Source organism: Branchiostoma belcheri, unplaced genomic scaffold, assembly GCF_001625305.1.
Source record: "Branchiostoma belcheri isolate BF01 breed outbred unplaced genomic scaffold, Haploidv18h27 scaffold9, whole genome shotgun sequence".
NCBI lineage: Eukaryota > Metazoa > Chordata > Leptocardii > Amphioxiformes > Branchiostomatidae > Branchiostoma > Branchiostoma belcheri.
In genome coordinates this window covers 4,107,884-4,115,461 of record NW_017804575.1, presented here as the reverse complement: position 1 = coordinate 4,115,461, position 7,578 = coordinate 4,107,884, and the positions used below count along the sequence as shown (strand labels likewise).

General features: G+C 43.3%; 1 protein-coding gene across 2 annotated transcripts in view; it reads right to left on the bottom strand.

Annotated features, from left to right (window-relative positions):
- Positions 1-7,578, bottom strand: part of LOC109487695 (soluble guanylate cyclase 89Db-like) — a 45,981-nt gene that overhangs the window by 23,072 nt on the left and 15,331 nt on the right. The gene's annotated exons all lie outside the window — the stretch shown is intronic.

Sequence of the window (7,578 nt, the reverse complement as noted above, 5' to 3'; positions counted from 1 at the left end):
CCCCCCCCCCCTTGGTTACGGTTATGCAGTACAGATGGAGGAATAACACCTATGAACGTGAATATGTTGACCAGAGGAAAGGCCTACGAGGGGTAGAGCGTCTTGCATTCGGGAAATTGGGGGATTCAACCCCCAGCCGGGCCATACTAGCTAGACACTTAAGAGATTGACTCAATTTGACTGTTTCGCATAACCAGTAAACCGCCTTTAGGCATAACACACTACTTTTGTTAATCTCCAAGCAGATCCCTCTCGGTGGCAAAAAGACAGTATCAAATTGGCCAGGAAGTATCCATTAGCCAGAGAAGCTCCGCGGCCACCGGGTGGGGGTCAGGACAAAAAAAAACGGCCATAAATAGAAATGTAACGATCATTCCCCCACAACCTCTGCTTGGAGAGTATACTTTTGTACAGTACGTACAGGCTGCGTAAACCAGATCGTAAGGTTGCAACCACCTTGCCACCATAAATGATTAAGTACTGAAGTTTCTCTGACTAGCATTTCTTGAGAAAGAAAGACTATGAGTTGAACACGCACCACTCTTAAACCTGGACTAACCACCTACTGCGGTAGTGGCCCTGTGTGGCCCAAGGGCCATTGAAACGGAGGTGTGCGCCGCCCCTATATAGACTGAACGGTGTGGTAATGATTATGTCTGTGGATATCTTTGGCTGTGCACCGGTAGTTTTTTTTAGAACATGTTTTTTTTTTAACGGTGGCGCTCAATGCAAGGCCACTTCTAGGCATAGAGCTAGAGGTACTTAAGTGAATATAATGTAGTCATGTCAGGAGATGGCGGTGGACCTTTGTTTTGAAGCTTTGTGGATTGTAGTCGGACGGAAAGCATCTCTTTGGAAGAGAGTTGTATAATTTTGCAGTCCGGAGAAAGAAGCTGTTGTTGTAAAATGACTTGAAGACAGGTATGTTAACGGTGTATTGATGAGAACTGGACATAACATTTTTCTGTTAGACAGGCACACACACACACACACACACACACACACACACACACACACACACACACACACACACACACATATATATATATATATGCACATACGCACGCACACACACACACATACACATATACACAAAAACACATATGTCATTGAGAGACATTGGTAGTCATCAGAAATGTCACTTCTATGAATATCCATCTGCACGTCTTCAATCCGAAAGTCGTCAACAGGTTTATTTTTAGTAAGTAGTACGTGTGTAGTTCATTCACGTTCGCTATATCCCACCAGATCCGCGGGAGGAGACCAGACTTCCGCTGGCCAGCTGTGGGGGTTAGCGATAACGGTGTCATCATCATCAAGGACAGAGGACGTCATCAAAATCCCGCTCCCTCATTGGTCAAATCGCTAATTCAGTTATTGACGGACCAGAAATGACCAGAAATGGGACGTACAGGTTCGGGAAACCGTTATTAGCCTACTATAGTCGTGTTATTACCTCCCTAGCCCCCATGAGAAAAAGTTTAATATCTGCAGCTGCGTATGATTTGATTTACGTATGATAACGCAATGACAGGGCTGACGCAGTGATATAACAATGTCTCAGCAGTGACCTGTTCTTAGCCCTTTGGGCCCAACAATATGCAATAAAGGCCTTCATTCAATTATATATAGTTCTTTACGTTACGCTACCATATGCTGAGGTCACATTTCCAAACCGGCCGGGCATTCTTTTGGAACGAAAAAAATATGGTATAAAAGACAACAAAGCACAGAAAAAGTTGGGAAAAAATAATAATGGAACTATTTGCGTATATTCTTGATAAAAATTGTTTCTTTTTTGTAAATCGAAACAACCCGGCCGGGCCCCGGTTTGGAAATGTGACGGATGATGTAGTGGTAAGTAACCATGCGTTTTACCCTGTCGGTCGAAAACTCGACTTTGCGTTTATCAGAAATGGATTGCAGTCATTGTCACAGGACGTTAAGTCAAGGTCTCCCGGTTCTTGTACTTATCGAAAAAGACTACATACTCTCTCCCTCGGGGCACTGAGCGGACCGTTTGTCTTTCTTATCCCGGCCAGGGGAAGATTAACTTTCGAGGCAGTGTAGCTGACTCTAGGCATAGGGAAAAATGTTGTGTTTCCTGTTCCCCGACCGACCCTAGAAAAATTGCCAACTTACTGGCGAAATCTTTAAAAGCCAATAAGTCCAGATAGGAACAACGTATTTTCATCATTTTTGGTAGGTAGGTAGCTGAGAGAGAGAGTTGTACATAATTATATGCAAATTATGCAAATTATATAATTACAGTGTTTTATATAATAGTACTGTTACACATGCAATCTAATCTGTGGCAGGCGGAACATCAACAGATACCAATTATGCAAATGATGACCTAATTTGCATAATTAATGTGAAAGTCTGTGACTCATTGGTGAATGATGGTAATTTTATAACTTGTGATATGTGTAGGTTACTTAAAGGTTAACACCACTATGCATATATTATGTTAATGTAGAGGTCATTTGCATAATTAATGAGGACATGTTGAAATGAAGTATGACAAAGCAAGCTCATATTTCATGGAGGTATGAGATCTCAGAACTCTTGTTTTGAATGGACTCCTGCAAGGGACATAAATTTTAGACCATTTCTAGCTCTGTGATCTGGCATGTGAGTGATGAAATGTTGTACAATCAGTTTTCCAACATTGCCATCGAAAATATATGTTTCCTCGTGCAAGTTTTACTTTGCTAAACTGTATTGTTTAAGTTACGTTCAATCACTAGAGATTGCGAAAGTCTTGTAAGAAAAGAAAGAAATAGACAAAGACAATCCCTACCTACCGACTCCAATTTTTGAGGACTGAAACAGGAAACACGACTTTTTTTCCTGGGCCCTAGATACGTTTCCCATGGGATTCCATACTTCTCTCGGTTCTTAGGCCACAGCAAGTAAATTTTATGGATGACATCCTCCGCAGACTCCAAATCTAATGCGAGCGGGCGAAAACAAAACAAGGCGGGCCGAAAAAAACAAGGTTCGTACAATTTAAAATTTTGAATCAATCATTGTACACATGGTTTTGATTCAGTGGGAGCATCACATGTACACAGCCAGCATTACATACAAAAGGAATGAAATACATCACTGCATCAAAGTAAGAAACAAAACATTAAATCAGAGCCTTTTCTTGTCTCCTCTCTTCATAGTTATCTGGTATGCACCTTCCGGCATGGCAACAGACATTTTGCCCATTTTCGGCCCATGTTGATCACTGTCAGAAGGCAACAAATTTTTTTGTTTTTTTTTTCCCAAATCAGACGAAAATTAATGCGCGCGCTGATGTCATCCATAAAAATTACTTGCTGTGGCCTTACGACATCGCACGTTCTGTACATGGAGTTGGACATCAGTCTTGGCTAAGCCCGTGTTTAAGCGGGTAAAGCCTGTGTCCGGTGTACTGACGACGGTGTAAGTTGGTCGTTTGTCATCGCTGATCCTCAGATGAAGCTGTCTGCACCGGAGGATATCCCCACGCCGCCGAGGAGCAAATTTCCGTCTCGTAAGCGGCCGTCGCTTTTCAGAACGGTCGTCGCCTTTCCAATTGCCATATCGATAAATGCAGTTTGACAAATAAAACTTGCATATTTCCAATGCTAATGTTGTAAAACCGATTGTACAACGTTTCGTCACTCATCAGGTGTCAGATCATGGAGCTAGAAAAGGTCGATCAGTTCGAAAAATTTATGTCACTTGTAGGGGTCTACACAAAAAAAAAGGGTAGGGTCGGCAGTTTTTTCTATGGTCGGTCAGGAAACACAGCTTTTTTTTTCTAGGCCTTAGGCCACAGGGGAGGTCAAACACACAGCACTACCAGCGGACCAGCCCCCTGCTGTAGTGTATTGCACAACTGTGTGTCGCCCAAGGGCTACAGAAATGGATATGGGCACCACCCTACGCTCTGCATAAGAAGCATGGGAGACCTTTCCTTTCCTTTCCTTAAGTAATTTTTACAAGCATTAATTTTCGCCTGATTTTTGGAAAAAAAGCAAGAAATTTTGTTGCCTTCTGACAGTGATCACCATGCCGAAAATGTGCAAAGATGTCTGTTGCCATGCCGGAAGGTGGATGGCAGATAACTATGAAGACAGGACACAAGAAAAGGCTCTGATTTAATGTCTTGTTTCTTACTTTGATGCAGTGATATGTGATGTTGGCTGTGTATATGTGATGTTCCCACTGAATCAAAACTATTTGTACAATGATTGAGTCAAAATATTTTTTAATGTAGAAACCTTGTTTTTTTCGGCCCACCTTGTTTTTTTTTCGCCCGCTCGCATTAGAGTTGGAATCTGCGGAGGATGTCATCCATAAAATTTACTTGCTGTGGCCTTACGAGAAATTAGCCGCCCGCGGCGTACGGGTGTCACATCACGTATTTTGTAAACAAGTACGGCTGACATGGAGACAGGCCCGGCGTGCGGGAGGAAACATAAGACGGCCGTATCGGATAGTTCGACGATCGTATGACGGATGTGACGGGGCTCTAAATGCATATGGCATTTTCAAAAACTTACGACATTACAGCAGCAGCGATGTCAAGGAATTACACATTGTCATTTTGCCGTCAATGTCAGTTAGGCCACACCGCCTTCATTTTATGGATGACGTCCTCTGAAAACCCCCAAACTAGTGCGCGCGGGCGAATAAAATAAAAATCCAGCCAAAAATAAAAATGCTACTAAACCACAGGAATACAAAGGCAAAGCTGGTATTGTAAATTTGCGGCAGAACGTAGCGACGTATACGACAAGCAGGCACATGCTTTTTATTTTTTCGAATTTATGAATCGACACTGTACGTATGTACTGAGGTCTTGAGTCGTGGAGCTTTGGTACTCGTAGCCTGGGTGCCGCCCTCCAGAGTTACCACCGGCTCCGTACTGTCGCTATCTAGCAAGCTACCATGGACTATCCAGGCCAGAGCCTCGGATGACATGATCCCTTTTTTTTTTAGAACTGGCGAAAATCAATGCGCGCGCGGATGTCATCCATAAAATTAAGTCGGTGTGGCCTTATCTAAATTGCATAACAGTACACAATTATACAAGTATGCATGCTACATTAAAAGAATATATATCATGACGTGCAGCAGTAAATAAAAACGCCGGTAGGGCCAGACATTTACTTTTTTTCTGGCCGCTATACAGGTTATATACACATGTCAAAGTTTGCACCATACAGGTATAACGAACGAATCAAAATGCAAGTCAGATCCAAGAGTCAGGTATTTCTAATGCAATAGCAAAGTAACTAAAGATAACCATTTCATGTTGAAAACAGACCCAATAAAGCAAATTACTCCAAAATGCCACAAATAAACTAAGGAAAGAAACAAGTAAAATCTGAGATTTTATACCTCCGGGCTTTTTAATTTGTATATTCTTATACAGAGAATTTATCAAGACTGGACACCCCTCTGTGTGAGGGGTCATATACGTGGACCAGCCCGAGAATAGCTAAACATGCCAAAGGTCAACGGTCGCGACCATTTTTACGCTCAAAGGGGTGTTCTGGGGCCACCAAAAGGCACCATTTTCCTGTCCGAAAATACATATAGTATACAATAAAAACAAAAGAACGTGCATCATCTACAGCCCAATAGCAAAACATACACCGAGTCCACCAGTCCATCAGTCCACCCAAACGCGAGAAACAGCTGCGAACATGAAAATCTTTCACAAAACCCTTCCGCGGAAGGATGTCTCCTCCCCCGGAGGTAATAAGGCCCAACAACCGTTCTACAACATCGAATTTTTTTACTGATTTTTTGGAAAAAAATTGGTTGATTTGAAAACGGTTTGGACTTTGGAGAAAGAAAATGAAGGGAAAAACAGATCAGTATGTTTCAAAACGAAAGTGTCGTGTCCTCGGCCTCTCTCTGCGCATGGCTGTTCTATATTAATATGTATGACCAAGAGAGGGGCACCAGGCTACTCTGTACAAAGGTCAGACCTGGAATGTCCATTTCCAGCCAGTTTGCCGACAGGAAAACGGCTTTATTGCGCCCCGTGTTGACCCAAGGTTCATACTGGTCAGTCTTGTCAAGGTCGTTGGAGTTGCCGCATGTAGATATTTAATCGGCTGCTGTACGGACATTTTATTTGCTTTGCTAACATTATAAATAGGGCACCGACTTCTCTGACCTACCACATGTTAACGTTACTCAATCTCTCGTAGCCTGGTATCCAGTCCGATCGTGATTGGGGGTATTGGGGTGTTCAGGCAGGTTGTGTCTTCGGGGGCTCTAATAGCTTCCGCCGCCCAGTGCACCAGACCGTCCCGGTAGGAGAGTTACGCTAATCAGAGACAGTATGCTTGCCAGCTTGGGGATTTGGTTTCCCCCCAACACGATGTTCGTGGAGGGCTAATTAATCTCTCGTGAAATACACACCGGGAAACCTATGTGAGGCGGGCGGGCCAGAGCTCTTACGGCCCCGACCACGATCAGACTGGATACCAGGCTAAATCTCTCGCTGAAAGGGGATGGCTCTGCCGGGTGGGCCGATAGTACTCTCCAAGCAGAGGTTTGGGTTTTGGGGGTATTTTTAGCGTGTTTTTAGGCTTTTTTATCGGGGTTTCTTTTTTGCACTGAATTTTTTTCCCACCAAACCTTGTGCAAAAGAGAAACCCCGATAAAAAAGCCTAAAAACACGCTAAAAATACCCCCAAAACCCAAACCTCTGCTTGGAGAGTAGGCCGATAGGCCGCAGGCCGTAGTACGATTTTTTATGTTGTAGATTTTTTTAAATATTCCAACATTTCATGACAAGACAAGTTGACGGCACACTCAAGTTGTATCAACTTATTTTATGCCGCCACCAACGCAGAGGACGAATACAGGACAAGACAATACTCAGGAAAGTCGTGTAAAGTGCCTTTCCCAAGGGTACAAGATCGGCGGCATGTCAGAACTCGAACCCTGGATCTCTTGGTTCCGAGTCGAGCACGCTGCCGCTACGTCACACGATTTTAGAGCAGACTGTGACAGAACCAACCAAAGTCAAGGCTCTCAGATGACCTTTTCCGACACAAATCACTTCTGCTTGTGATAGTACGATGGTCATACGACGAATATGACATGGGGTCCTAGTCTGCAGCTCAAGCCTAGAATTATCCATATGACGAAAATAATCATAGGTATAAATGATTTGGACTTTATTGACATAATAACATGTCGGTGACACCATCAATGATAGTTGACGTCATACCAACACTAAGGCATATATCACCTATAAGCTGATATATCGCAATATGTGACGGTCTCAGATATTCTGCCCAAGCATTTGTAACTATGGCTGAAGTTAGTAATCTACCAGCTGCAGTGACCCTACACCTGGCTACCTTCCAAGACTTGTGCTATGCATTTGATACACGTACAGACACAACATACAGCGCTTAAAAGAACACAACTGTTGAGCAAGGCGGTAGAATGGCAAATAGCTGAACAATCTATCTGCGATCGTTGGTTAGTTGGTTGGTTGGTTGGTTGGTTGGTTGGTTGGTTGGTTGGTTGGTTGGTTGGTTGGTTGGTTGGTTGGTTGGTTGGTTGGTT